This window comes from Coenobita brevimanus, chromosome 21 (assembly GCF_032717465.1).
Source record: "Coenobita brevimanus isolate Jiangsu-jjx chromosome 21, ASM3271746v2, whole genome shotgun sequence".
In the NCBI taxonomy this organism is placed as follows: domain Eukaryota; kingdom Metazoa; phylum Arthropoda; class Malacostraca; order Decapoda; family Coenobitidae; genus Coenobita; species Coenobita brevimanus.
In genome coordinates this window covers 17,894,730-17,912,255 of record NC_136974.1, presented here as the reverse complement: position 1 = coordinate 17,912,255, position 17,526 = coordinate 17,894,730, and positions in this window count along the sequence as shown.

Genomic DNA, 17,526 nt, shown 5'->3' with positions numbered 1-17,526 from the left:
CGAACTCGTCCAGCTTTACCTACTGCGAACTACAGGGACCCTTGCAAGCAGTTAGTCTCCTGCCTCAGTGAAGAGTGAATGTGTAGTTATCTGTGACACTCTGTCTGCCTCTCAAGCCATCTCGTCTCCAAAACCCACATGCCACTGCTTGGTTCAGCAAATCTTTCGTCAGTTAGATTCAGGTCATGAAAATTCTCTTACCATGCAGTTCTTGTGGATTCCTTTGCATGTCGGAATCACAACCAATGAATTGTTGACCTCCTCATGAAAAATGCCTATGGAACACCTCTACCTGATGATGCTACGTCCTCCCTCCTCTACTACAAACGGAAGATACACCCAACCACTCTTTTCCCTACACTCCATTGCAGGAATGCTGAGTGGACTCAGAGTGTGTCCATCCAACGCTACGACCACTTACGTCTATCTCTTCACAAGTATCGTCAACATGGACTTCTTGTTCGCAGGCACAATGTTTCTGCTCGACTTCAAATAGGATATCGCCTTGTTTGGCAAGTCTCTGAGGCAGGGAACGTGCTTCACTTCTCCTGCAAACTATGTGACCTCCCTAACGCCAACAACCTTCAGCACTTTTATCTTGAGTGAACTTTGGTCAGGGACCTACTGTCTCAGAGACAGACCCTGACTGATATATGTGATTATCTCTTCACAGACAATCATTTAGATACCGTTCTCGTGCTACATCCACACTTTGGTGGATGCTAATCCAGTATTGTAAATTCCAATTTATCTATGCAACAAAACAGCGTGCCCTGAGAGACATGAGTTCCTCTTTACATAATACTTTGGTGGATGCTATCTCCTGTATTATAAACTCCAGTATATCTATGTAACAAAACAGCATGTCCTGCAAGACATGCATTCCTTTACACATAATACTTTGGAAGACGCTAACTCCTGTATTGTAAACTCTAATATATCTGTGTAACAAAACAGCGTACCCTACGAGACACGAGTTCCTCTGCACATAATACTTGGCCTCATGGTCCTGTTACCAGGTAGGTCACCCCTTGGGAGTATTCAATTGATTAAAATCCCCCCCAAAAAATCCCTCCCTTCTTCATCCCCTACACATTTCTCAATATTGCTTGTCTGCTCCTCACTCTCACACCTCCCTCCTTCCCTATAACTTCTCTCCTTCCCACGCTTTAACCTCTAATCCTCATTCTTCACACCTCCCATCTCATTCAGAAACCTCCCCTTGATACCCACTCCACTCCCTCTCTTCACCCAGCAACTCTCCCCTTTTTCCTCACACCTCTCCTCCCCACACCTGCACCTCAGCTCATCCCTCACACCCCTCTCTTTCTCACCTACACATCCCCTCCTTTCTCTTATATCCCTTCCTCATTCCCTACATTTCCTAATCCTTTGCACCGTATTGATCACGCCTCATCTCTTGCTTCTCATCATCCCTCGCACCTCATCATCCTGCAGAACTCCTCATCCCTCACTCCTGAATCCTCATCCCTCCTCATTCCCCCCTCCGCTAACCCCTCTCGCTAACCCCTCTCGAGACGGTTGTTGGCGCTCTACCACCTACCATTTTTTTTTTTTTTTTAATGAACTGTGTGAATTTGAGTGAATATTTCGTGTGCAAATGCTGCATTCATGTGTACAAATGTCTTGGACATATTATGCCTGTGAAAGATGTGAAAATCCAGCGTATATGGTAGGGTTTTTGGATATTAAGTGTGAAAAGCTTTGCCCTGTGCTGTTTTTTTATGTTTGGCGCCAAACGGAGTAACTGCGGTGGGTGGTTTTTGTTCTTGTGGAAGGGACACGTATTATCCTGTGTTTAGAGCTACGACTGGATGGGTGTTAACTGTCTGTTGTTTCACCAGTAAAAACAGTTTATGCCCTGTCTAAGCATTATGCCCACAGAACTGTGTGGAACTTTTTTTTTTAAATTGACTTTTGTCCTAGCTGACCTTGTTGGTTGAGTGGAATTTTGTAATTTAATGATGTGTTTTTGTTGGAGCTGAGCTTCAGTTTTAAGTGCTTCAGCATTTCAGTGTACTGCCGTGTGTTACAGTACAATGTAGTGAGGAAATGATCTGTGTTTAGCAGTTTGTGGCAGTCCTTTGTGATTGTGGTTGGAGCCATTGTGTTCGTGGATGTAAACAGCTACAGTGTATGGTGCAATATAGCTAGTGTATTTGGCTTTAAGCATTCCCCTGTGCACAGTGTTCAAGTGAGTGAGTGCTGTTCCCATTGTTGTGTTCGCTGCTTTCACCAATAAAAACAGTTTATATCCCATGTACACAGATATCTAGGGAGAAAAGTTTTGCTGGTTTTGATTGTGTGTTTCCATCACTAGCCCACCTTTGTTTGGGCTACTTTGTTAACCATTTTTTTTTCTGTCATCTCATGGCTAGTTAGAATACTTTAGTAGGTACATTCCCCTCTTGCTTCACTTGAAAAAACAGTTTGCATCTCATAATTTAATTCTTTGCTGCAAGATAACTGCCTCTTTTTTCATTATTATTTTATGGGTTATATTTCTAAGCTGGAGATAAATACTATCAATATTATCAATAGAGGGATTAGGAATCATGACTGAATGAAGTCCTACTTTAATATGTAAAACTACAAAACCCTTTGCTCTATATTTTCTCTAACTACTGGAAATGTATCCTGGTATGTTGTACTCCACTTAAAAATTTCGTTGTTACGTGTTCAGCCATGGTTCTGTTACGCCTATTACATCATAAACATCGGCAAGAATATGAGCCTCTAACCCCTCTCGTACCGTCGACATATGAGTACGTCACAACTCTCTTTCATGATGAGACCTGACGACATACCGGTACGTTCCGCAATTGCGAGGTTCATCATTTGCACATTTTTCAAGTTTCCTGGGTGATTTTTGGTAGGCATATGTGGGAGATGGTGGCAAAACTGCCTGACCCTGCATGAACCCCCTTCCCCGCACGCCATTGTCTCGGCAACTCACCTATTAGCAGTGACCTGGCTAGTAAAGACATGTCACGCAATGGTCTCTCCAATGACAAAATTCAAGGCAAGAGTGATTCCCCAATTGATGATGATCTGGAGGACAAAGATTATGTGGCATCAGAGGAAGAAATGAACAGAAGTGATGAGGAGGTAATGTTGCCAAGGAATGTGTGGTATGTTGATGTGTTCTGTGAGTGAAACAATGCTTATATTGCCTATATTATTGTGTGAAGAGTAAAGTTATGGTCTTCAAGAGAAGTGAAGTCAGTGAATGTACAGTGAGGTTGGATGATCGGGAAATGGAAAGTGTGAGTATGTACTTGGGTAAGTACATGAGTAAGGATGGAAATTTGGGGGGTGAAGTGCTTGAAAGGGTACAGCAAGGAAGAAAGGTTGCTGGTTCCTTGAAAGCATTGATAAGAAACAGCGAAGTGAGCATGGAAGTGAAAAAGTTACTACATGATAGTATTGTGATATCAACTCTAATGTATGGAAGTGAAACTTTGACCTTGTTGGAGGGACACAAGTCAAGAGTGAGAGCTGTGAAAATGAGTTATTTGAGAGGAGCATGTGGAGTCGCATGGAGAGACAGATTGACAAATAAGGATGTGAAGGAGCATTGTGGTGTGGGTGTGGATGTGATAGGATGCATTAAGAGAAACACATTGAGGTGGTTTGGCCATGTGGAGAGGATGGACAGTGAGAAACTGATGAGGAAAATGTATGTGAGTGAGGTGGAGGGGGAGAGGGGGAGGCCAAGGATGAGATGGAAGGATGGAATGGAGAGGTATATGAGAGAGGGGGGGGGGGTGAGTTGGGAGCAGGGCAGTGAAGTGGCAGGAGACAGAGTGTCAGGGTAAGTGACACTGAACCAGCCTTGGTGTCTCCGTTCGGTATCATTGTTTTGTTTCGAAGTTATCATTTGGCTCGGTTTAGCTTGAATGGTCTGAATGGATGTTCGAGGCTTTGTGCATTGAGGCTTCTGTAGTCTCAACAGAAGTGTTGTAAGCTGAAGGGACTGCAGTGGTGGGTTAGTACGTTCCAGACTGGCGTCAGGACAACTGCCCTCTCTGTGTGTTCCCATCCTTTCTAATTTAGAGTAAGTGTTACTTTATTTTTTCTTCTTCACTTCACTGTTCGTTCTTCCCTTAAACTTACAATATGTGTTGTTATTGTCATACGGTTTAAGAGTGGTTGTGGGTATGTATGTATATTGTGGATTGGTCTTATGCCGTTTGTATATATGTATGTTTTGGCAGTGGGATGTAGTGGCGTAGCACTGTTAACCTGGTCGACTGCCGCCTGAGGGAGAGACGCAGTGGCGTAGCTATGCTGTCTAGGACGATTGACTCCTCTGGGAGGGCAAAGGAGTGTGCCTTCTTCTCCAGTGCCCTGGTGTTTGGGGTATTGTACTGCTGGCTGCCTGTTGTAATCCTGGTGTTTGGAGCCTTGCCAGGACAACGCCGCCTCTGGGAGGGCAAAGGAGTGTGCCCTTCTTCTCCAGTGCCCTGGTGTCTAGGGTATTGTGTTGCTGCCTGCCTGCGGTAACCCTGGAGTTTGGACATTGTTCAGCTTCTGCAGCCATAGTGAATGGTTGTTCCTCTACTGTAGTGTGGTGGATCTTGTCCAGATGAGCACGGTCACCCTGGGGATCACCTTGTGTCCTACGGCTCTTCATCTATGTCCCTAGTGTGTGGGTGAGTGTGCATGTGCAAGTGATTGATAGTTGTCTGGTGAGTTTGTATTTTGGATCTTTTATTATATTATTTTTCTAATTTTTCAAAGTGTTTTAATTTCCCTTGCTGTGGTAATTCCTTGATGGCCAGTTCAATTTCGGTCCTTTCTTTAGACCAGGTCATGATTAGAACCTACACACCTGCCTAGTTCACTGCTGTAACAATCATGATCCTGACAATTGGTGCAGTGAGTAGGATGTGACTGGCCTTATAAGGTAGCCTCAGTGGGGTAATTAATTCGCTGTTTTGTCTGTTTTCTACTTTATTTTCTTTTCCTTATTTTTTTTTTTCACATGCACTCCTCCTTCCATGATTAGCTTATTGGGTTTTATAGCATTTTCAGGATGTTTTACATTACCGAGATATTACGGTTGGGTCAAGACTCGGGGCTGTCTTTGGACGAGATTCAGAAACTCATTAAGCAGGCTGAGGAACGTGAGGAAAGGCAGGCTGCGAGGGAAGCTGCTAAGGAAAAGCTTGAGAGAGAAGAGCGTGAGAAACGGCGAGCCAACGAGCTTGCTTTGGCTCAGGCTAAAGCTACAGAACCGGGTGGGTCTGTTCGTCCAAAAGATGATTCAGGAAAGCCCCAGATTCCATATTTTTCAGATGGTGAGGATATGGATGCTTATATATCTAGGTTTGAAAAAGTTTCGGCTTTCTATGGATGGAAGAACGAAGATTTAGCTTTACATCTCGGTTCATATTTGAAGGGCAAAGCATTGAGAATTTAAGTAGGTTTGCCCTCAGATGTTTCTAGTAACTATGGTCGGCTTAAACGTGCCTTGTTAAAAGCCTTTCAGGTAGACGCAGACTCCTAATGTAGGCAATTTAGGAGCATAAAGGTTCAAGCTGACGAATCCCACCTTCAGTTCCTGTCTAGGCTTGAACTCGCCTTAAAGCGATGGTTGTCTCTTTCCGAGGTAGGAGAGGACTATGAATCATTGTTTAACTTTGTTGTCAGAGACCAGTTTTTGAGCAGTTGTTTGCCTGAATTAGGTGTGTTCTTGAAGGAAAAGGGCCAAGTTAGTAATTCGGCACTAGCTCAGGCAGCTGATTTGTTTAGGAGTGCCCATATTTCAGACAGACACCTTAGGCCTAGTAAACCAGGTAAGAGTGAGGGTAAAAGTGAGACACTTACTAAGGGAGTTACTTCTAACAAGGACGATAGTAAGCCCAGTGTTAGTAGGCAGTTTGTCCCAAAGTGTTCCCTTTTTGGGAAAAAAGGTCACAAGAAGCCAGAGTGCCCGGAGCTCTCCACCCCTCACACGTCTCCTAAGATTAGCTTCGTATTTGAAAGTGAGCTGAAGCTTCCTGGTGCGATCGTGGATCCAAATGGGGAAGTTAACGGTCGTTGTGCTGAAGTTACCTTAAATACTGGTTATTCAACTGTGCTCATCAACCTCAAGCTGGTCCCTAAGAGTGCACGAAGTGGCCCTCGTTGTACAGTGTACGATTTTCTAGGTAGACCTAAGCACTTTCCCACAACTTGGGTTACTGTCAAGAGTAAGTTCTTTGAAGGTGAGGTAAGGGCTGTCATAGCCCCTGTTAGGTTTACAGATGTTTTGTTAGGCCTGGTTTCCGGGGTAACAGTGCCTCCTTTCACAGTCTGTGACCAGTCGAAGCAGGTTGAGGATAAAGCTGAGGTTTCTGTCACTGTTGTGCAGATCAGAGCTGCGGCTAACAAGCCCTTAACCAACACACCTTTGCTTACTACAGGTATGGATATTCCAACAGACAAAGTCTTTTCTAAAGACCCAGCGTGAGTGTAGCACGCTGAAGTCTATGTGGAGCCTACAGCAGAAGGGCCATTCTACTTCTCACCATGGGCGTACCGTCAATAACCAGGTATTTGATGGCTTATTATACCGAGTATGTGTTGAGAGTAGGGACCCAACAGAAGTGGGAGACAAGCAGCTTCTTGTACCTAAATCATATAGGTCACAGATACTGAAGCTGGCTCATGAAGGACTGCTGTCTGGCCATTTTTCCCATCGTAAGACGGCAGGGAAAGTTTATCAAAAGTTCTTTTGGCCAGGGATAGGAGCCGATATCGAGAGGTTCTGTAAATCTTGCGGGACATGTCAGAAATTAACTCATAAGGGTAGAGTAAAACCTGTGCCTATGCCTATGATGCCCCTCGTATGTGGACCATTTTCCAAGGTGGCTATTGATATCATTGGCCCAATATCTCCGGTGTCCAACAGAGGACACCGTTATATTTTAACGGTGATAGACTGTGCTACCAGATTTACAGAAGCTGTCCCCTTGAAGGAGACAGACACCATTACTGTTGCTGAGAGTTTGGTAGATATATTTTCTAGTGTAGGTATTCCCAAGGAGATACTATCAGACAATGGCCCACAATTCAAATCTGATCTCATGAAAGAGATTAATAAACTTCTCTCCGTAAAAGCAGTGCACTCCAGTCCCTATCATGCCGCATCCAACGGTTGTGTTGAGCGAATGAATGGCACTCTTAAGTCGATGCTATGCAAGGCTTGTACTGATCACCCTGAAGATTGGGACTGGTACATCCCAGCAGTGTTGTTTGCATATAGAGAGATACCCAATGACAGCTTAAAGTTTTCGCCTTTTGAGTTGCTATATGGTGGTAATGTTCGGGGTCCCCTTACCATCCTACATGAATTACTCACTAATGAAGAACTTTATCAGGACCTTAGAAACTCCTACCGACACGTTCTCGGGTTGCATCAGAGATTGGAGGAAGCTGCTGAGCTGGCACTTTCCAATTCAAAGATCAGTGCACGAAAATAAAAGGAATATTTTGACAAGAAAGCCAAGCCAAGAAGTCTATCTGTTGGAGATGAGGTACTACTTCTGCTACCTAGTAGCCATAATAAGCTAACTATGCAATGGAAGGGACCTTATGAGGTAGTAGAATGTCGTAATAATGTAGACTGTCATTAGAGTTAAGGGTAAGATGAAACTCTTTCATATCAACATGCTAAAGAAATATCACAGGAGAGAGAATGAGAAAGAACAGCCTGGCCTAGTTCAGTCAGTTTGCACTGGTCTAATTGAGCTAGATGACACTAGCGAGGGAGAGTTGCTGCTTGTAAACGAAAGCATAGGCGACAAGGTTGAAGAATGTAATATTAACCCTGAACTGTCCCCAGACCAGAAGGTAGAAGTGAAAGGGTTGTTAGATCTATACTCTGATGTGCTGTCAGATAAGCCGGGTAAGACTAGCTCCTTTACTCACGAAATTAAGTTAATATCTTCCGTTCCAGTACATAAGAAACCCTATCCTGTGCCCGATCACTTGAGAGAAGTGATGGAGGAAGGTAGCGAAGATGCTAGAGTTAGGTATCATAGAACTGACCTTTTCCCCATATTGTTCCCCAGTTGTTTTGGTTAAGAAGAAAGGTGGTTGCCGGTTGTGTGTTGACTTTAGAGCCCTTAATGACATTACTCTGTTCGATGCGGAACCTATGCCGACTCGCGACGATCACCTTGCGGACTTTGTTGGTGATAAATATATTTCCGAATTAGATCTTTGTAAAGGTTACTGGCAAATTCCATTACACCCAGATTCAAAGGTTCTAGCTGCTTTTGCAACTAGCCAAGGGATTATGCAGTTCACCAGGATGCCCTTTGGACTTAAGACAGCTTGTTCAATTTTCAGTAAGTTGATGCAGAAGGTTCTTAAGGGCCTGCAGCTCACATGCTGCTATTTTGATAATGTGGTCATTCACAGTAAAGATTGGCAGAACCACATGAGTGAACTTCAGAATGTCTTGGACCGTCTCCGTGAGCATGGGCTTACTGCCGGGCCAAAGAAGTGCTTCCTAGAGTACAGTTGTATTAATCTTGGGTATTCTTTAGGGAATAATACCATTAAGCCTCAGGAAGGAAAGATTGATGCTATTCAGAATATTAATCTCCCTAAAACTAAATCTCAGTTAAGATCATTCATTGGGTCTATTAATTTTTATAGGAAATTCATCCCTAATGCTTCTGCTCTTACGGGTCCTCTATCGAACATGTTGAAGAAAAATAGTCCTAATAATCTTCCTTGGACTCCAAGTTTGGAGAAGTTTTTTGAGTTGAGAGAGGCCCTGACTAGAGAACCTATCCTAATTTTGCCGGACCGTACTAAGACCTTTTTCCTTAGAACAGATGCAAGTAATGAAGGGTTGGGTGCAGTTTTACTTCAAGAAGCTGGAGTGTTGAAGCCGGTTTCCTATGCCAGCTGGAAGTTACTAGATCGAGAGAAGAGGTATTCTATGATAGAGAAAGAGTGCTTAGCAGTTGTGTGGGCATTAAAGTATTTTGATTTCTATGTGAAAGGTAAGAGATTTATCCTAAAAACTTACCATCAGCCCCTGACCTACAATCGTAACATGCAGAATTCGAATGGGAGATTAACCCCTTAACTGCGGGGCGTCACTTTCGTGATGCTTGAGAGCAAGGGATGATACTGCGGGGCGTCACTTTTGTGATTCTGTGTTATTTTGAATTCGCCCGTGCTTTCAAGTGGTAGCTTGTGTCATCTATCAGTACTGCCAATGTCCAACACTAGTCAGCACTCCTAATCTCATCTGTACTCCCATCCATTGTTGACAATTTAGCCATTTCTCCCCGCTCTTGACTCCCCTCCCTACCTTCCCTCCATTACCCTCTCCTCTCGCCTGCCCGGCCGTGCTACACTAAGTAAATCTTCCCTGGAATTTTCCACTGATTTCATCCATTGAAATAAGCCCTATGCCCTATTCTTATACCAAATAATATATACCAAAAAGAAATAACGTAAGTGAGAGTGCCATACACCTGGAACTGGCTAATTATCACCTGACAACACCTCACGTGCACTCGTTCGCAAATTTTCGCTGTTTATTTCCCCTTGAAATATGCCGTATAATCTATTCTCGTACTAAAAATATATATAAGGAGGGAAGGGAGAAGCCTAAGTGATATTTACATTCACCTGGAACTACCTAATTTATAATGTATTGTCTAGATTTCCTGCCAATCATTTCACTGATATATATTAGCAGCTGTCAAGAGGCTGACGTTGGCAGTAATGCATTTCCCTAGGTTGGCCACCCAGGCCCACCCCTATCAGTTCACTGTCATCTTCCAAAGTGAAAGTACGTCTGTTTGCTCCTGCTAACTTCCGCCGCTTTTTAGCCCCATGCAAAGGGCCCTGTGACCTTTACCCCCTACTAAACCTCGTGTGGAAAGAGGTAAAGGGCTGACAATTGAAAGAGAGTGAATATGATCTTTCTGTTCAGTAAAACAGTGCAAGTGGAATTGTAAATAATGTGTAAATAATGTGTAAACAGCAAGTGAAAGCAATGAATGTAAATGTAAGTGAACAGTGGAAAATAGTTTTATAAGTTACTTCAAGTGACAGTGCATAACACAGTGTAAATAAAAGAGAACTGTAAATAATGTATATAAATTAGAGAACGTAAATAGAAATGTAAATTAGTATATATACTAGGAGTAATGAAAGTGAAAGTTTCACTCTAGCATGTATTAATACTATGAGTCATGAGAGTGAAGGTGAAAGTGACATTCACTCTCAATGCTAGTATACAGGACGAGAAAGTGAATGCTACGTATTTTACTGAAAGAAATTGAATGCCTACAGTGACAATAAACTACTATTACCGAAGGAAACTTATGGATAAAGACTATAGATATATATAAGTGTTATATAGTAATAGAAATATAAATTGTGAGTGTTTTTATGAATAATAAACGACAACACCAGCGGCGAACTAGCGCAAGTGGGAAGGTCATACGCCCTCGTAATTTTCATTGCTTTCACAGTTTTTTTTTTTTTTTTTGAATATGGATTCCAAACTATTTGAGAATTATAGAATAGTGTTTCTAGTGATAGTATCAGGCTGTGGTAATCATATTACGGGTTGTCGGGAAGTGTAAAGTGGAGACTTCGTTACCCAACTTCAGAAGTCTCCACAAGTCCTACGGTACTCGACGAAGGCTCAACAAACACCCCAGGAGAAAGCTGAAGGTATGTGCCATAAGTATATATGATTTTAATATTCTAGGACTAATAACTGATTTTTGGCAAATATTTTTAGAGAGTCTGTCGGAGCCCGAATATGCCTGCGGGTGCCGCAAGAAAAAGCTAAACAAGCCCGCGGTTAAAGGGTTAATGAGATGGGCATTGGCATTACAACCCTATGAGTTTGATATCGAGTATATACCTGGGAAAGACAATGTCATTGTCGATGTGTTAAGTAGGCCGTGACAGGTCGTAGAGGAACTATCTCTATCCTAAGTGAGTGTGACTATACCCTGTGTTGCCCGCTTATTTGATCGGGGGGATGTGTCAGGGTAAGTCACACTGAACCAGCCTTGGTGTCTCGGTTCGGTATCATTGTTTTGTTTCGAAGTTATCATTTGGCTTCGGTTTAGCTTGAATGGTCTGAATAGATGTTCGAGGCTTTGTGGACTGAGGCTTCTGTAGTCTCAACAGAAGTGTTGTAAGCTGAAGGGATTGGAGTGGTGGGTTAGTAGGTTCACTTTTTTGCATGATTGGGGAGAGTGTGGGCGTGTTTTCTAGTTCTCCTCTAGCATAGGGCTGCCTCACTGGCATTAGCTTTTGTTTTTTCAGCCACTAGAGTGTTTTTTAAATAAAGTTAGGCTAGATAGTACTCATTTTCCTCCCCTCCATGTTAGAGACACAATAGGTGTTTGTCTCTTTTTCTGAGTTTACCTTTGCTTATCGCCCACAGAGGGTCCCCCCCACTGATCGCTCTGGGGCGTGAATTGACACGGTTGGGCCTCCCTGGAGTGGTTTGAGAGGGCAACCTCAGACATAGGCATTTGGTCCCAGGTTGATTGTCCCTTGGTCATTTTCTCTCCTTCCCACTTCCCCCGTTAGGGGGGAGTGGTACTATGTCGGACGCCCTTACTGCCTCTCCCCCCTTCAGAGGGGGAGGCGGTCCTGACCGACCCCCGACTGAACCACAGACTGACAGCCTCCAGACAGAACGGCCCCAGACTCGACCCACCCTTGACATTCCTGTACATAATGCCCAGTTTGTGACTCTCCATGCTCTCAGTTCCACTTCCTTGAGCAGTATCAATCCTTTCATCATCAAGAAAGTGATTGATTACTGTGCTGGGGAGGTGGAACAAGTAAAAAAACCTTGGTAATGGAGACCTTCTTATCAAAACTGTAAACACATCCCAGGTTAAAGACTTAATGAAACTGTGTAAGTTCCATGAATATGATGTCGAGCCGAGGATCACGTATTCCATGAATTCCTGCAAAGGTGTTATCACCTGCAGGGATCTCATGGTTATGGAAGAGGACGAGATCATACGGGAACTTGCTCAGCAGAACGTAATCGGTGCCCGGCTTATTACTAGATATTCCGAAGGCGTGAGGATGAAGACTGCTACTATTGTCTTGACTTTTGGCAAAGTTTCACTCCCGGACCATGTCAAAATTGGCTACGAAATTGTTAACGTAAGGCCTTATATCCCCCAATCCGCTTCGTTGCTTAAGGTGTCAATTATAAGAGCACGGTGACAAGATTTGTCGGGCTTCCCAGTCAGTGTGTGCCAAATGTGCAGCACAGGGACATAATGCTGAACACTGCACATCGGAGACGGTATTTTGTTTTCACTGCAAGGGCGCACACTCCACTTCCTCTAGGGATTGTCCCAAGTGGAAGGAGGAGAAGGAGGTCTAAGTAGTGAAAGCAACTGAGGGCATTTCCTACTACGAAGCTAGGAAAAAGGTGAAGGAGTTGCATGCAACTCCCACGCCGAATAGGTCCTATGCTTCAGCGGTAATGACCCGTCCTGTGATGTGCTCTGTTGAAACACAGACTGACCCTGAACCTGTTCCTCTTGCCTCACACTCTACCTCTCCATCTCAGCCTCTTGTCCAATCCAACTCTCAAACTGACATCCCCACTGCAACTTCCTACTCTCAGGCTGCTGCTGCCTCTCAGTCAGTAAAGCCTAAACAGAAGTCTGACAACTCTAGTAAGAGTAATATGACCACCTTTTCAAAACAGCCACGTTCTCATGTCCTTCCTGGTCCTGGTTCAGTGAGGGAGAAAAAGTTTAGTTCTTCCTCAAGGAGCTCTGGGAGCCTAGTTATTGATGATCAATGTATGGAGGTTTCCATTAGTAAGCACCGGGATAGGTCCCCCGGTAGCCACTCACCTGGCAGCGGGCGGTATAAAAAAGCTAAGCACACTGACCCCTCTTGTAAATCTTAAACCGCCACATTCACTGTGTTACAATGGAATTGTAGGACTCTTGGGAATAAATTCCACAATATAGCAATTTTGCTATCTTTACACAGGTCAGACGTTGCTTGTTTACAGGAGACGCGCTTGGTGGATCACCCAGATCCTCCACAGTTCAAACACTACCATTCGTATAGAAGATATGATGGTCACGGAGTCGCCATATACACCCACAAATCACACCCACAAACGGAAGTGATTCTAAGTTCTACTCTGGAAGCTGTCGCGTGCAGAGTAAAATTTAATAACACGTATCTGTCTATTTGCTCTATCTACTGTCCTCCCCGTGGTCCCATTGATGGTGATGCTTTCAATTCACTAACCCATCAACTTCCAGGTCATAAATTAATTTTAGGCAATTTTAACACCCATCACGGTCAATGGGGAAGCTTGAGGAATGATGGCAGGGGGGAGCAAGTAGCCGACCTCAAACTGCAGTCAAACCTCTGTCTTCTAAACAATGGTAGAGCGACTCGTGTAGATGACCGCACTGGTAACATGTCATGTATAGATCTGTCCTTGTCATCTCCCGAAATACACACTAACATCTCTTGGGACCCGTAGGATGACTCGATGGGTAGCAATCATTTTCCAATCTGTCTTTCTTATGCACGTGACGATTCTCAGCCTCCTCCACCACCTAAATTTAACTTTAAGAAAGCAGATTGGGGGTACTACTAACAGGTCGCCAATCTAGATATATCGGGAGATAACATTGACGAGAAAGTTTCACATCTACAGACTTTCATTATACACGCAGCTGAGGCTGCTATTCCCAAGACATCTACAATTCCAAACAAGCGTAGAGTTTTGTGGTGGACACCAGATTGCCGACAAGCACTCACAAAGCACAATAGGAGATACAGGATTTTTGAGAAACAACCAACAGAATCAAACTTTATCGCCTACAAAGCAGCTAAGGCTGAGGCAAGGAGGATAATTAAAGCGGCAAAACGGACTAACTGGCATAGTTTTGTGTCCACGGTGAATCGCTCCACCCCACTAAGTCAGGTCTGGTCCACCATAAATGTACTAAACAACAAGTACACCTGGTCACTAATCACCACACTTGCGGTGGCCAGGAATGTCATTGACGATCCCGTGGATATTGCCAATACTATCACCAACCATTTTGCCCAGGTAAGCAGCTCAGCCAACTATGATCCTCGCTTTCTCCACCATAGGCATACGGCTGAGCTGCAAAACTTAGACTTTGCCACGGAAGACGGAGAGACCAACTACAACTCCGAATTTACGTTAGATGAACATCTCCTTGCCCTTAAATCCTGTAAAGGCTCCAGTCCCTGTCCATCCACCATTACGTACGGTATGAACCAACGTCTTACTCAGGCCAACCTGAGTAAGCTGTTAGCGGTGTACAATGAGATTTGGGCGTCTCGCACATTCCCAAACTCATGGCACTATGCTCACGTCATACCGATACCTCGCCGAGACGGTTGCCTTCTGAGTCCTAGCTCGTTTCGACCTATTGTGCTAACTGACTGTCTATGTAAGGTCTTTGAACGTATGGTTAATAAAAGGTTACTTTTTGTTTTAAAGTCGAAGGGTGTGTTAAATGATCAACAGAGTGGATTCTGTAAATAAAGGTCCACTCTGGATCATTTAGTGCACCTGGAGCATTGCATAGCCGAAGCTTTTGCCAATCGCGAATTCATGATAGGAATTTTTCTGGATATTCATAAGGCTCATGATATATCCGAATGCCCAATATCCGAATAAGGCTTATGATATATCCGAACGCCCAATATCCGAACATCCCCACTAACCGGACATAATCGTCCCAGGATCCAATATTCCCAAATGGGCCAAAAACTGCAAAAAATTCGAAAAAAATCTGACTTTTTTTCCCTCCCGTAATTGGAAATTGCCTCATGGCGCCGAACAGCTGTTCCAGCATTGTCCCTTCACCCCTTCCTTCCTCCCCCTCCCCCCTCCCCTGTCAGGGTTGCCATTTGGTATTTTTCATTACCAAGTGTGGGCCAATTTGGTAATGAAAAATTCGTTTGGTAATTAATCAGAATAATGCATTACCAAATGGATTTTTCACATGTATGATGATACACAGGTTGGAGATGGTGGATTGTTTGCTCTCTCTGATTAATCTGCTACCCTACATAGTGTGAACATAATCAACATGGTGTTAATTATAAGGAAAGTGATTACATGTATTTCCACTTGTATATATAATTAGTGAAGAATAAATGCTAGCTTTACGAATTTGGTAATGAAAAGTTAAATTTGGTAATGAAAGTTGAGGAGATTGGTAATGTGGCCGTTGCGATCTGGCAACTCTGTTACCCCGCCATCATCAACAGCCACAGCCAAATTCCGATAGAGAGCAGATGCTTATAGCAGTGCAAGCCACAGGTGCTTGTTTTTTGTGAGTAAACAGTGAATAAACTGCAATACCTGGCCACTAGAACACACGGGAATTTACAGTGTTGTGCAGTGTTAAGAAATTAGAATTTAGAGTGCAGAGGATTAACTGTGGACTGCAAACTGGAGGTTCAAACCAGTCCAGGAGCCAGGGACTTGTAAGCACCCAGAATGTTTAATATTGTATAAACTCACCTCTAAAACCTCATTTTATGGTTCTTTTGCATTTATTTCAGTCTTTTATGTCCCTTATTGGTGTGATTTGGGTCTTAAATACAGTAGGTGCAATGCATGTCCAGAGGGAGTTGTATAGGTGTTTTTCTGAGTTAGGGTCCATTAGTACAAGTCCACGAGGCTGGGGCCCAATATCCGGACATGCCTTTGGCTCTATTACGTCGGATATTGGAGGGATTACTTGTACTACGTAAACTCGATGCTTATGGTTTAAGAGGTAATTTGCCCATTTTCCTTCGGAACTTCCTTACTGACAGAACGTTTTTTATCAGGTTACCCTGTAATGTACCTTCGAACATATTTGTCCAAGAGAACGGGGTACCACAAGGAAGTGTGCTTAGCCCTACTTTGTTCAGCGTTGCCATTAATGACATTCTGTCGTCTGCTTCCGTCCCCAGGACGCTTAGATACTCACTCTATGCTGATGATTGTGCAGTGTGGCACTCTTCCTGTAGTGCACAATCCTCGGCACAGCAGATTCAACTGGCACTTGAATCTGTTCAGCGTTGGGCCCTGGAGTGGGGATTTAAATTTTCCATCCCTAAATGTGTCGGTGTTGTTTTTACTCGTAAACATAACGTACCACCTTTGCATTTAACTTTAGATAATCGGCCAATACCTTTTCAAAATTCAGTCAGATTCCTGGGTCTACATTTTGACAGTAGGCTCAGTTGGAGAACACACATTAATCATTTGCTTGCTTCTTGTAGTAAAAAAGGAAACGTCCTTAAGTTTCTTTCCGGTAAATCGTGGGGAGCAGACAGAACGTCTTTATTGATGGTGTATAAGTCCCTTATCCGTTCTAAGCTTGACTATGGATCACAGGTGTATGGGTTGGCATCGGATGCTGTCCTCCGTAGACTTGATGAGCTTCAGAATGTATGCTTGCGTATATGTCTCGGAGGCCTTCGATGTACTCGTGTGGAGCGGTTGGAAGTGGAGGCTAATGTGCCTCCCCTCCGTCTACGACGTGACCACCTGTTATTTTCTTATGGTATCACCACCCACCGTAAACGCTCACTTGGCCTTCCAACCTGACGGATCCTCCTACAGTGGGAATACCTGCTGTATGTGGCCCTCAAGCCAGTGGCTGTGAGGCTTCACTTCCTCTGTGAGGCGTTAGAGTATGACCTTTCTAATGGAGATCAGGTTTTAACATCAAAAATAGCGCCCTGGGAGTCACGTGCCACCACATTCAACACTGACTGGCTCCCCTTCGCAAAGTACAAGGTGCCAGAGGTGGAGGTACGACAGTTGTTTCGGATGATCCTCATTATACACCTAGCGTCATTCCACTTGTACACCGATGGCTGTAAGATGGATGAATGTGTGGGTGCGAGTGTGTGGTCTACGGAATGCAGCATCCGTTTTCGCTTGCCCCCCCATACGTCTGTATTCACAGCCGAATTATTTGCCATAGATCAAGCTATAGACTTTGCTTTAAGTTCAGATCACAACAGTTTTGTAATTTTTTCGGACTCTAAGTCCGCCCTTCAGGCAATTCATTCATGTAGGACTGATTCACATGAGGTCCTGGGCTGCATTTTCAATAAGCTGTACACATGTGCTAAATCCTTCTCTCTGATCTGGGTGCCTGGTCATTGCGGTATTTACGGCAGTGAGCGGGCTGACGTACTAGCTAAATCGGCTGTAGAACTCGAGGAGACTTGGGACGTTCCTCGTGAGCTACAGTCTAGTCTCTCTTTCGGAAAGAAATCAATTAATCTTCTGTGGCAAAGTTAGTGGACCGACCTGGCAATTCCATCAGTCAAAAGGATCATATGTGATTGGTCCAGTTCCTCCCGAGGAAACAGACGGGAGGAGGTCGCTTTAGCCTGCCTCCGCATGAATTCCACCCTAATAACACATATGTTACCATATATTAACAGACAATTTCCACCGCATTGTACCACCTG